We start from the raw sequence: 13,366 nt of genomic DNA on the forward strand, positions 1-13,366 counted from the left end.
AAATAAATAAATAAATAAATAAACTATCAACCTTTCACAAATACCCCAACCATTACCAAAGAAAAAACACCTTCAACTATAAAAGTTAGTGAATAAGGACACGTGCTAAGTCACTTCTGGCTAAATAAGTAAATTACTTATTCGCATTTTTATATTTCAAGATTACATAAAGTGAAGATGAAGAAAAAAATTGCAAAATGGAAAGAAAACCATGCTAATGTGACATTATTTTTAGTTTACTCGTGCAATCGAGAGTTTTTTCCTTCAACATATACGAATTTATTTGAAAGCGTTCTTTAAGAATCCAAAAATGATAATAATAAAAAAGTAAGCCTTTAGATAATAGTCATTTTAGAGTCCAAGGCATAATAATAATAATAATAAAAGTAAGCCTTTAATTTGTATATTTAAGGATATATCAGTCAAATAATAATAACATCTAATTGCTCCTCTCCTTCTATCAAAAGGAAGAATCTCACAACAAAATTAGTTTAGCTTTACATACATAGAAACACCAGTAGAGCCTTGACCCTCATTACAGGGAGATCATAAAGAGTTTTTCGAAGGGTCTAAGCAGAATAGCTTGGTACAGAATCCAGTTGTGGTTGGTTTGTTCTTCACCTTCTCAAATCCGGGCTCCTCTATCCCTACTTGTTAAATATATATGTGTGTGTGTGCGCGCGCGCATGTAAATGTTATAAAGTAGAATCGAGAATGAAGTTTTCATTCTGTACATGCCAGATCATGAATTAGTTACTATGGAGCATAAACTGAAACATTCTGGGGCTACAAAATGTATATATTGAAAAAAGGAAAAAAAGAAGTACGAATTGCTAACAATAAAAAGGATTATGCTAATTATGATTCTAATATAAAATAGAAGAATCCCATTTCCCCTCAGTTAATAAACACTAGTTGTTCAATATTCAACTTGTCCCGCGTCCATACAAGGAAGAAAGAGAAATATAAATACAAAATATAAACACATTTCTGAAGATTAAACTCTCTCATCCAACTTCCAACTCGATGAAAAAATGGCAATCATGCTGACATAACACAGCACAAAAAACTATCTAATTTCAAAGGTCTATTTTTTTGTAGCATATATATTTTGAGACTAACCAGCTTCAACTCTCAAGCACAGGTGTATCTGTAGTGATCTTTAGTGGAACAAGGAGAATTATCAAGTTGGAGTAGCAAACAACTAGGAAGCACAGATGTTGAAATATGACTAAACAGAGATGGGAACAAGTGAAATTAAAAAATGATGAATGGCATATGGAAAGGAAAAAAAATCCAGATATATAATTTAAAAGTGATTAATATAAATGTATATAAATATATGCATATAATCCAACTTAACAAACCATGTTTCCTAAATAAAGAAAAAGGAACAGGAACAATGCATGTGTACTGCACCTACATGCGTGCTGATGTCTGAAACTATACGCGATGCATAAACCGTTTCAATCCTTCATGACTGATTGATCAAGCGAAGCCGATTTAATAGAGATGAAGCTGGGGTTAAAAGAACTAGCATGGAATGAATTTGGAATCCCTGGAATCACCAATTTCTTAAAGTACTCAGTTCGTGGTCTATACTCCACAAGGTTGTTCTCATCATAGTTTTCCAGCTGCAAACCATCTATCTGTAGCCAAATTTTGGCGGGACGTGACATAGAAACCAATGCCCGGGAACAGCGGGCATTCCAAGGCACCTCCATGTTTTGTGGCTTACATGCAAAATAAAAATGGCCTTTCTTCGGGCATTGCATCCATTCCCAAATCTTCAATAACCGATCATCATACTCAAGAAGAACCACATGCCTTCCAAAGGTATCCAACTGCACATTCCATGTGGGGAAATCTGGCTTATATCCGGGAGCCTTGGAGGGAGGAAATGGAAAGTACCAAAAATACTCCCTTGCTAGATCAAAATTAAGAAGGAACGAACCCGCTAAGGGGGCCGGGGATCGAATTTTTTTTTTATGATCCACCAAATTACCCCCATTCATGGAAACTGGCCCTAGACAACCCCTATGAAGAATTCTACCGCGTAACCAAGAATGTCTCCAAGTACTTTCCCCAAGGGTAATAATTTCACATCTAGAAGACTCATCCAAGGTGATGGGGTCGTAATAATCATACATCCGAACCACTTTATATTTCTTGATTGAAGAATCAAAACCAATTCCAACTTGATGACCGAATACAGAAAAGCTGTCTTGCTCTGTTTTTGGCAAAACCATGTGTTCCTTTGTTATGGGATTGTAGATCACAACCGGATAGATAGTCAACTTTGGGGCCATGCAAAGTAAGCCATCAATAGAACTCATAATACTGAGATGTCCTTCCACTAAGTCCACATGCTGATCAAGGAAATTCTGGAATCACTGCATAAAACATCTCTTCCAAAAATATAACATTTATAACTATCCAATACAAAAAAAGGAACAACTGATTTGAATTGAATAATTCCCAAAACTATATGAAGAGCACGTTCCAATAGGTTAATGTGAATAATCCCCATGTCTAAGACAGCAACATCCTAACTATGTTCTAACATGCCTCACCAAAGAAATATATGCAACATCACTTTTGTGTTTTTTCTTTTTAAACTTCATTTCAACATATGAACATTGATACACATATCTCTTAAAATAAAATCTAACATTTATAATTATACAATGCAAAAAAGGGAAGAACTGATTTGAATTGAATAATCCCAAAAACTGATGTGAATAATCCCCATCTCTAAGATTACTAGATCCCAACTATACCTAACATGCCTGAGCAATGAAATATATACAAAATCAATTTAATTTTTTTTTTTTTTTTAAATTCATATCAACATAGGAATTCATACACCTATCTGTTCAAATAAATTATAACATTTTTTATTATACAATGCAAAAAAGGGAATAATTGATTTGACTTGAATATTCCCAAAATGTGTTTCAAATACACGTCCCAACATGTCAATATGAATAATCCCAATCTCTAACACTACAAAATCCCAACTCTGTTCTAACATGCCTGATCAATGAAATTTATATTTCAACATATAAATTGATACACGTATCTCTTCAAAAAAATTTTAACATTTATAATTATACAAAACAAAAAAGGAAGAACTAATTTGAATTGAATAATCCAAAAAAGTATATTGACAGCACATCCCAACGTGTTAATCTAATCAATCCCTATTTCTAATACTTCAACATCCCAACTCTGTTCTAACACGCCTACCCAATGATATATATATACAAAATCTCATATTTTACTTTATTTCACTGTATCAATTCATACAAGTATTTAGAATCAATAGTCAATCGCAATTATTATACTCAACTTTTATTAGGGAAAAATAACAGATAGATCATTGAATAGACTCCAAAAATTAAAACCAAAAAACATACCCAATATCAATCAGTTGTAGAGAATGTGTTGTTTTAAAGTCTTTACCAAATTCCTCATCTTTGCCTTCACTTCCAAAGAAGAGAATCAACAAGTCCACAAGTTTAGCTTCTACTTTATGAAGAGAAAAAAATGGATCATCTTTGCAACACGCCTCAACTTTGCCTTCAGATCCAACCGAACCCCCTTAACCAGTTCACAAGTTAGCCTTCTATTTTTGTGATGAGAAAAAAATGAATCACAATATCCTCTGTGATCACTTTTCTATTGGAATTGTGGAGGGAGAGAGAGAGAGAGAGAGGGGGAGAGAGACAGAAAGCAACTGAAATGAGGTGAAGAAGATTAAAAAATGAAAAAAAATTGCGGGCCTTTTTTAAATTGAAATGAAACTCAAGTTTTACCCCTTTTTTCTTCTTATTTGGTGGGCCCATACGTATACTATAGTAGGTAGTATCTATAACAGGCAGTATCCAAATATATATACTATACGCTTTTACTGTTCATTATTTTTTAACGCGTTTTACTATTCATCTACGATTTACTGTTCATGTACTGTGCACCGGCTGCAATAGATTTACTGTTACGCCGGAGACGATTTTGATCCCATCCTTGACGCCCTTTCATGAGATATTATTATGTACCTCATCGACCTAACTTCCTTTGGCAAATCAGATCTGAATTAGAGAAGCCCCTTCATGAATTTTCTCCCTCTCTCTTTCTGGCTACAAGTCGTGTTGTTAATTGAAATATTATTGAGCCATCACCTTTCAGTGCAACCATTGTCAAGCCGCCTACAGTCCAAGTCTAGTTCTGCACCGTGTTAATTATTTCCCAGCAAGCTGCAGGTTCGAAAGATTTTTTCTTTTCCTTTTATGCTTTACTCTTCTTTCCCAAGTTTTCATTTTTATTCTTAATTAGTTCATAGAATTGAAGTCAATCAAAAGGTCTATTCAATCCATTTTTGGGTTAATTCAATTCAATGGGTCGATACCAAATTTCCTGTTTAGTTGCTCAATTATCTTCTAGCATCCCAATTCCTAATCCACATATATTATTGATTTTTTTTTATTATTGCAAATTTTGTTTTTACTAATTATCATCACCATCCCGTCCTTCCTTTTGCCCATATGAATGGCGCCACATGACACAAACATTCTAGCAACAAAGAAAGCCTGCAAGACAAGTCATAAAAAAGGTATGTGAATACTCCAGTTTTCATTATTATTCTTAATTAGTTGACAGAATTGAAGTCAATCAAAAGCAGGGTGCAAGTTGGGCAGCCCAACCCAGCCTGATCCCAACCCAAATTCAATTCAAAGTTGGGTTGAATTGGGCCAGCCCAATGTCACCTCAAATATGTAATCCAAACTCAAACTTTGAATTGAATTTGGATTACTTGAAAGTCCATATTTGAGGATCTGCTCATGATTTCTTCTCAAGCACTAATGAATATTTCCTTGCCGTATTACTACTATAAGTTCAAAGGCAAACGGTTAGAATGATGTATGTGGATTGTTGACCTTCAATCTTACAAACTCGAAGAAAAATGGCGCATGTTTGATATATATATTGTAAAATGCAAAAGAGTTGGATGAAAAAAAAAAAAAAAGTAAAAAGATGTGGGATATTGTGCGGAGATATATGAATGTATCTGTTGACCATATTTGTTTGGGTTGTCTAGTTGGATGCATTTTTGTACTGAACAACTAAAAGGTGCAGCAAGATGTAGGTCTGTTACTGTTTCACCTTCCATTCCCTTTAGTCTCCTAGAACGAATCTCGGATTTGTTTTCTTCCCAATAGGAGGGTTGTAATTTGGGAGGATTTCACTTCAGATGTGTCATTGACATCTCTTTATTGGAATTCTTACACGTCTGGCAAAGATTAGAACACTACAAATAATAAATTCTATAATATAAATGAATCGAGTTCCAGATTAACTTCAAAAATCTGAACTTGTTTGCAAAGTATAACATCAAATCAATTTTCTGAGTTAATTTCTTTTTCTATCACATTGTGTCTATATAATATAGTACTCCATTTAAAAGGGTATTCGCAGAATGTCTTACCTGATTCATGCTAGATTGGGAAGTTATAGTTTGAGACTAAATTAATTAAATTCGAGCTCCAACAACAATATACGCATATAATTGGGATTGGTCAAGATAAATTCAAAATAAAAATACATGCACACAAATATGGTGTATAATCAGAACCCTTTATGCGTCATAGAATTCATAAGGTGTAGTGTAGGGGTGGCAAAATGGGTCACAAGACATCAACCCGCCCTCCGTCGCTTTTTAATGATTATGAGTAAACCATATTTAAGATGGGTCAAAAATAAGTTGGATAATTTAACCACTTAATTTGAAGGTCAAGATGAGTTGGATATAGTTACACATATTCAATCCATATTTCACCCATCACATAATAAACACATAATACACATCTATTTTATATTGTATTCAACTCATTTCTATCTCTCACGAAGGGCTGCAAGTTGGGCTGGCCAACCCAGCACAATCCCAACCCATATATTTTGGGCGGGTTTTACAGGTTTTTATTTTTTATTTTTATTTTTTTTTTACAAATATACAAATTATATTTTTCTTTTCCATGTTTTTAAACATCAAAATTTTAAAGAAAATTTCATTTTTTAAATATCAATATTTTGGGCGGGTAGGTTGGGTTTCACGGTTCATTTTTTTTTTTTTTTTTTTTTTTTTTTTTTTTTTTTTTTTTTTTTTTTACAAATATACAAATTACATTTTCCTTTTCCATGTTTGTAAATATCAAAAATTTTAAGAAAATTTTATTTTTTAAACATCATTTTGGACGGGTCGATCGGGTTTTACGGGTCAATTTTTTATATTTTTTTACAAATATGCAAATTACATTTTCATTTTCCATATTTGTAAACATCAAATTTTTTAAGAAAATTTTATTTTTTAAACATCAAAATTTTTGAGAGGGTCGATTGGGTTTCACGGGTCAATTATTATTATTATTATTATTTTTTTTTTTCAAATATGCAAATTACATTTTCTTTTTCCATATTTGTAAACATCAAAATTTTTAAGAAAAATTTATTTTTAAAACATCAATATTTTGGGCGGGTCAATCGGGTTTCACGAGTCAATTTTTTATTTTTTTTACAAATATACAAATTACATTTTCCTTTTCCATGTTTGTAAACATCAAATTTTTTAAAAAAATTTTATTTTTTAAACATCAAAATTTTGGGCTGGTCGGTCGGGTTTCATAAGTCAAATTTTATTTTATTTTTCAAATATGCAAATTACATTTTCTTTTTCCATATTTGTAAACATGCAAAATTTTTAAAAATCAATATTTTGGGCAGGTTGATAGGGTTACGGATTTTTTTTTTTTTTTTTTTTTTTTTTTTTTTACAAATATACAAATTACATTTTTTTTTTTTCTTCCATATTTGTAAACATCAAATTTTTTAACAAAATTTTATTTTTTAAACATCAATATTTTGGGTGAGTCGGTCGGGTTTCACGGGTCATTTTTTATTTTATTTTTACAAATATACAAATTACATTTTCTTTTTCCATGTTTGTAAACATCAAAATTTTTAATAAAATTTTATTTTTTAAATATCAATATTTTGGGCGGATCGGACGGTTTCACTTGTCATTTTATTATTATTATCATTTTTAAAAAAAATATGCAAATTACATTTTCCTTTTCTATGTTGTAAATATCAAAATTTTTAAGAAAATTTTATTTTTTAAACATTAATTTGGGTCTTAACGGATTGACCCTATATATATATTTAAAAAAAATAATTAAAAAAAAATTAATGGATCTACGGGTTATAACGGGTTGACCCTATACATATTTTACCCGTCAATTTTCAACCCGTTCTGAGCAATTTGAATATGGATCTTGACCTATATTTGACCCGTCTATTTTTAACCTAGCCCAATCCACCCATTTACTACCCCTAGGTGTAGTGAATTTGTGTGTGTAGTGCGTGAGAGAGACAGAGATTTCACCTTAGACACCGTCCGACTCGGGCACTTTTCAATCAAATTAAAAAGTGCAAAGTTCCAAGTTTCCCGACTCACACTTGGCTCTTGTCTTGTTTATTGAAAAATTGCACCTCCTCCATTGCTTATATTATTATTATCTATATTTATATTGTTATTATATATATATATATATATTATTAAAACTACAAATATTTTAAAATGTTTTAAATCATTGATTTATAAATAAAATAGTAATTAAAATAAAATATGAATTTTAATTTAGTGGGGTTTCTAATTTAGAATTCTGTTCCACTTGGATTTCTATTATACACTCCTATTTTTTTCTTCTAAGACAACAAATAAATAAAATAATTATATATATATATATATATATATATATATATATATATTTTGATAAGTAAAAATAATTATATATTTTAAAATTCTTCTACTAATTTAACAAAAATAAAATATCAATTGGGTTTCCAATTTTTTTTTTTTTTTTTTAACAGATTCAATTGGGTTTCTAATTTAAAATTTGTTTGTGTATTAAAAAAAATCTACTAATTTTAGTTAAAATAAAATTTTCTACTAATTTAAAATATAAACTGATAGAGAAAAATAACATACCTTGACCAGCCGCTAAACCTCTTCGGCATATTTCGTTATTAGATAACGATTTCCATCGGATAAGACTGATGACAATGAATGACGAGGTGGTTTAACAGGGTGAGGATAACTTTGGCATAATTTGATAAAGTCAAAGGAGCAAAGCATATTCCCAACAAATCTGGCAACAGACGATCTCCTCTCATCTCGCACAAGCAAATCTCCCGCGGGACCAATTTGATTACGATCGACAGCCATAAATAGGGCACCAAGTTGTTAAAGAATGTACGAGAAAAAACCCCTAAACAGAATATACATAATTATTATGTGATACGATTACAAGTACTAACTGCCGGCATCCCACCGGTGCCATTCGAGGTGACGTCCATTTGTTTTGCAGGTAAACGCCGTCGTTCCGAGTCGTGAGAATTTCCGCATCAACATAAATAAAATAAAATACTTAACTAAAATAACTAAAATAAAATACCAATTGTGTTTCTAATTTAATATTCGTCAATGTATTAAAATTCTTCTACTAATTTTAAAGAGTTTCTATCCAATTTTTAATTTCTATCCTATAATTATTAAATTTTTATTAAAAAAAATTATTTATACTATAAAAAGAATTTTTTAAAAAATTTCTATAAAACCCTATCACATATTACCTATATATTTTTTATTTATAAATTTTTTTTAGAAGAGTTTCTATCACGTATTACCTAAATATTTTTCATTTATAAAAATTTTTAGAAGAGTTTCTATAACACTCTATCACATATTGACTATATATTTAATATATTTTATAAAAAAGAATTTATTTAAATCTCTATAAAACTCTTTCGCATATTATCTTTTTTATTTGGTTTTTACTAATTTAACTAAAACACTAATGCCTTGTAGTCTGATGATATTTTTTCTCTGTCTTTCAAAATAGAAGATCGAAAATTCAAATCTTTGTAGGGGACAAAAATAAATGTGTGAGTGAATTTTTTGCTAATAAAAAAATAAAAAAAATAAAAAATATAAAAAAAAAAGACCAATTGAATTTTCAATTTAAAATTATTCTAAAAATTGGTAGAAGATGTTGGATTACGTTATTACGGTAACCTCTCTTCCCATATTATGTTTGTGGTAAGTTACAAGGGCGTGGTGGGCTCTAGTGGGCTTGAGCCCACAATTTTTTTTTTTTACTATACTAATTTTAGTCCAGTCTAAAAAAAAAACTATTAACAGTATTAACCCACCCAAAATTGGCCCACCCAATCAAGGCCAAGTCAACTCAACCACAGAACTAAAATAAAGGGCCAAGCTAGATAAGCCCAGGGCCGGCCCTGGCCAAGGCGACGGAGGCAAAAAAAATATTTTTAGGTCAAATCATTTCAGCCTCCCCAATCGCCTCTATCTCTATTCTCGATCTCAACTCTGAGCTTCCCCCCCCTCTCTCTCTCTCTATCTCTCTCTCTCTGCAACTGCAAACTACAAAATCTACAAGAATCAGAAGTTCAAAACCCATATATTTCAGTTTATCTATCTGTTTGCAAGAATCAAAAGTTCAAAACCAATTACCTGTATCAAAACCCATATTGGCATATCATTTCAGATTGTTCAAAAAATCAAAACCCATATCTTTCAGTTTCCATCGCCAGCTGTTCCAGTTCGGGTTCGCCGTTCGCAAGCTTCAGCCGCTGGCCCGCTGTATCTCAACTCTCAAGCTAGCCCCCCTCTCTCTCTGCAACTGCTAACTTGTATGTATGGGTTTTGTTTTATTTTATTTTTTATTTTTCTAAATCAACTAATCAAGGTCTGTAATTCTTGTTTTGCAAACTGAATCCTATTTGGTGAAATTTTGTATGATCTTTTTAATATAATTTATTTATTTATTTTTACAATATAAAGTAACAAAATTTGCATTGCATTTTGGGGGTAATCATTGCACATTTTGATAAAATAACTTTTCATCATGTTTTACTACTAGTATATATTTATATATATTGTTAGTAAATAAATTTAAAAAACAATTTAAGTATAAAAAATATTTTATAAATTGCTCTACATAATCTATCATATTTTTTATTGACAAAATTTTACGACGGCTACACTAATAAAAACATTATTCCTTGTAAAATTTTCCCTTTCATCATATATTATTATATACCTCTGACTGACTTTGGCAGATCAGATCTGAATTAGAGAAGCCCTTCGCCTCCAGTCCAAGTCTAGTTTTGCACCGTCTTAATTATTTCCCAGCAAGCTTCAAGTTCGAAAGTTTTTTTTCTTTTCCTTTTATGCTTTACTCTTCTTTTCCAAGTTTTCATTTTTATTCTTAATTAGTTCACAGAATTGAAGTCAATCAAAAGGTCTATTCAATCCCTTTTTGGGTTAATTCAATTCAATGGGTCGATACCAAATTTCCTGTTTGGTTGCTCAATTATCTTCAAGCATCCCAATTCCCAATCCACATATATTATTATTTTTTATTTTTACTATTTTTTGGTGCCCAGATGAATGGCGCCACATGACAAACATTCTAGCAGCGAAGAAAGCCTGCAAGACAGCAAATCATCAAAAAGGTATGTGAATACTCCAAACAGTGAAGTAGAGAGTTCACAGAATTGAAGTGAATCAAAAGGCTATTCAATACCCTTCTTTTATGCTTTACTCTTCTTTTCCAAGTTTTCATTTTAATTCTTATTTTTCTTGCTGTTAGTTCACAGAATTGTTGGGTGAATCAAAAGACTATTCAATACCCTTTTTGGGTTAATTTTTTATACCAAATTTCCTGTTTTCCTACTCAGTATCCCAATTCCTCAATGGATTCAAATTTTAAATTTTATGCATATATTATTAATTTTCACTATCTTTTTTTAGTGATGTGTATACATCATCATTTTCTTTTCCCAGATGAATGCTCGTTGGCTAAGCACAGCACCAATGGCGCCGCATGACAAGAAACATTCTAACAACATAGACAGTGAAAGCCTGCAACGGCCTGCAAGGCAGCAAATCATCAAACTGAGAACACAAACAGTAAAGTAAGAGTAGTATTTAAAGGAAGCTGAAATCTTGAAACCTTACAACTGCATAGGATCTGTAAGGTTTTAAAATTGGTACGTTGGTCTGCATTCCTTAAAGGTCTAACCACCTGCAGATGCAAATGGCTGATGAAGGACAGTCCACGTTATTTGATGGATCCAACTATTATATTCATGGAAAATCAGAATGGAGGATGTGTGGAATGCAGCTACTACTGAGGTATCCTACCAAATCAGTTGATGGTATGGTAGGGCTAGACATGATTGCCAGAACAATTATCAAGGGGAATAAGATTAAGTTGCTCAAAGTCCAGTATGAAACATGCAAAAGTGAGTTGATGAGATAGTTAACAGCATCAAGGCTCTAGGAAGAAGGACTCTAAAGTAAGTATGCAGGTTTAATCTCAAAGACATCTAAAATGACTTTTGATGACAATAGGACTGCCTTCACACTCTAGAAGGGAAGCTGCTCTCCAGGGAGAAGAAACTGAAGCTGAGACTGATAGAGGGTCAGAAGATGATTTCTCATATGATGGAGATGACCTATTTAGCTAACAAGTTCAAACATATGAAGGTCAAACTCTCAATTTCGCATTACATTTTCAAAATACTGGTGCAGAGAAGAATTGGTCTTTATCACTTCAAAAAAATCCAAAAAGATCACACATGAGAATCTGCCAAAGGGGTAAAAGCATGAAGTTTGTTTAAGATCAATACCCCTAATCCCTGCCATCATTTTCTCCTTCTGTGATCAATACCCTAATCCCTGTCATCATTTTCTCCTTTTGTGTTGTCATCATTTTCTCCTTTTGTGTTGTCATCGAATATTGTCTGGGCAGCTTGACCTTGGTTGTCATCAGATATTGTCAAGGCACCTTGACCACCAATTATCAGGGCCAATTATCAGGGCGTTGTCATTAGGGATTAGCTTGGCCATATCATCATCTACTTTTTGTCTGGTAAAGCAAGGCACCTTCGAAATACGATCAATTACACCCACAAGTTCCTGAGGTATGAGGTATGTGCTCTCAAGTGTCTCAAGAGCTGATGCAGGATGTCGACCTCTTTTGAAATTAATCTCTATCTGACCATCCTAGTGTTTATCAGCCACCATTTTTGCCATTCTTTTTAGATTGCGCAGAATTTACTTTGACTACGCAGTCTGTCACATTAAAAAGAATGACAAAAATGGTGGCTGATAAACACCAGAATGGTCAGATAGATATTAATTTCAAAAGGAGGTACTCATGACATCCCTGCATCAGCTCTTGAGACACTTGAGCACATACCTAAGGAACTTGTGGGCATAATTGATCGTATTTCGATGAAGGTCTTCTAATCACATTTTGCCTTGCTTTACCAAAAAACTGTTTACCAAGTAGATGATGATATGGCCCAGCTAATCCCTAATGACAACGCCCTGATAATTGGTGGTCTTGGTGCCTTGATACTATCTGATGACAACCAAGGTCAAGATGCCTTGACAATATCTGATGACAACTAAGGTCAAGGTGCCTGGACAACTCAACCAGCAGGTCATTCACCGATGACAACTAAGGTCAAGGTGGCCGGACAACTCAACCAGCAGCTCTTTCACCAAACCAAAGTAACTAGTTAACAACCCTCATAACCCCTATATACTTCACTCAACAGACCAAACTCCATGAAGAACCGCCTCAGTTGGTTACTCAACCAGTACCCTGCCTGCCAGGCCTATATCAGCATGTTAAGAAGGTTGCTGTCATGCGAGAATTTCTAGATTATCACCGCCACTCGAATCAGTTCAGTTTATGAATTTCCAAGCATGCCTCCCTCAACAACTCAACCAGAGGCAGCAAATGATGCTATATATAGACGTGCTTATTTTTCTTTTTTGGTCTAGGCGATTTTAGGGATGTTTAAATTTTTATTGAGGGATGTTTAAATTTTTATTTTTTAATCCGAAATGCAATATTACCCTATATTTGTAGAAATAGAGAAAAAAGGAGCATGCATAAACAAATTGTAAAAGTGAATAATTTGAAGGCATATATGTGTACAAATTGTAAAAGCATGTGTACTGCTCACTTCCATGCCTGATGATGTCGAAACCGAATCTTTCATGACTGATTGATGAAGCGAAGCAGATTTAATAGAGATGAAGCTGGGGTTAAAAGAACCAACACGCCTGATGATGTCAAAACTATAACAGATGCCTGATGATGTCAAAACTATAACAGATTCCTTCATGACTGATCGATGAAGCGAAGCAGATTTAATAGAGATGAAGCTGCGGTTAAAAGAACTAACACGGAAAGAGGTGGCATTCGAA

The 13,366-nt window shown here is 32.6% G+C and overlaps 1 long non-coding RNA gene across 1 annotated transcript; it reads left to right on the forward strand.

Moving 5' to 3' along the window:
- The first annotated feature begins 9,209 nt into the window (after positions 1-9,209).
- Positions 9,210-13,108, forward strand: LOC132285147 (uncharacterized). The gene is made up of 3 exons (XR_009472447.1): positions 9,210-9,768; positions 10,525-10,593; positions 10,925-13,108. It is a non-coding gene; the product is annotated as an uncharacterized LOC132285147 (long non-coding RNA).
- The last annotated feature ends 258 nt before the right edge of the window (positions 13,109-13,366 follow it).

Source organism: Cornus florida, unplaced genomic scaffold (genome assembly GCF_030987335.1).
Source record: "Cornus florida cultivar Cherokee Brave unplaced genomic scaffold, ASM3098733v1 CherokeeBrave_3.0.0_Hap2_Chr11, whole genome shotgun sequence".
Lineage (NCBI taxonomy): Eukaryota > Viridiplantae > Streptophyta > Magnoliopsida > Cornales > Cornaceae > Cornus > Cornus florida.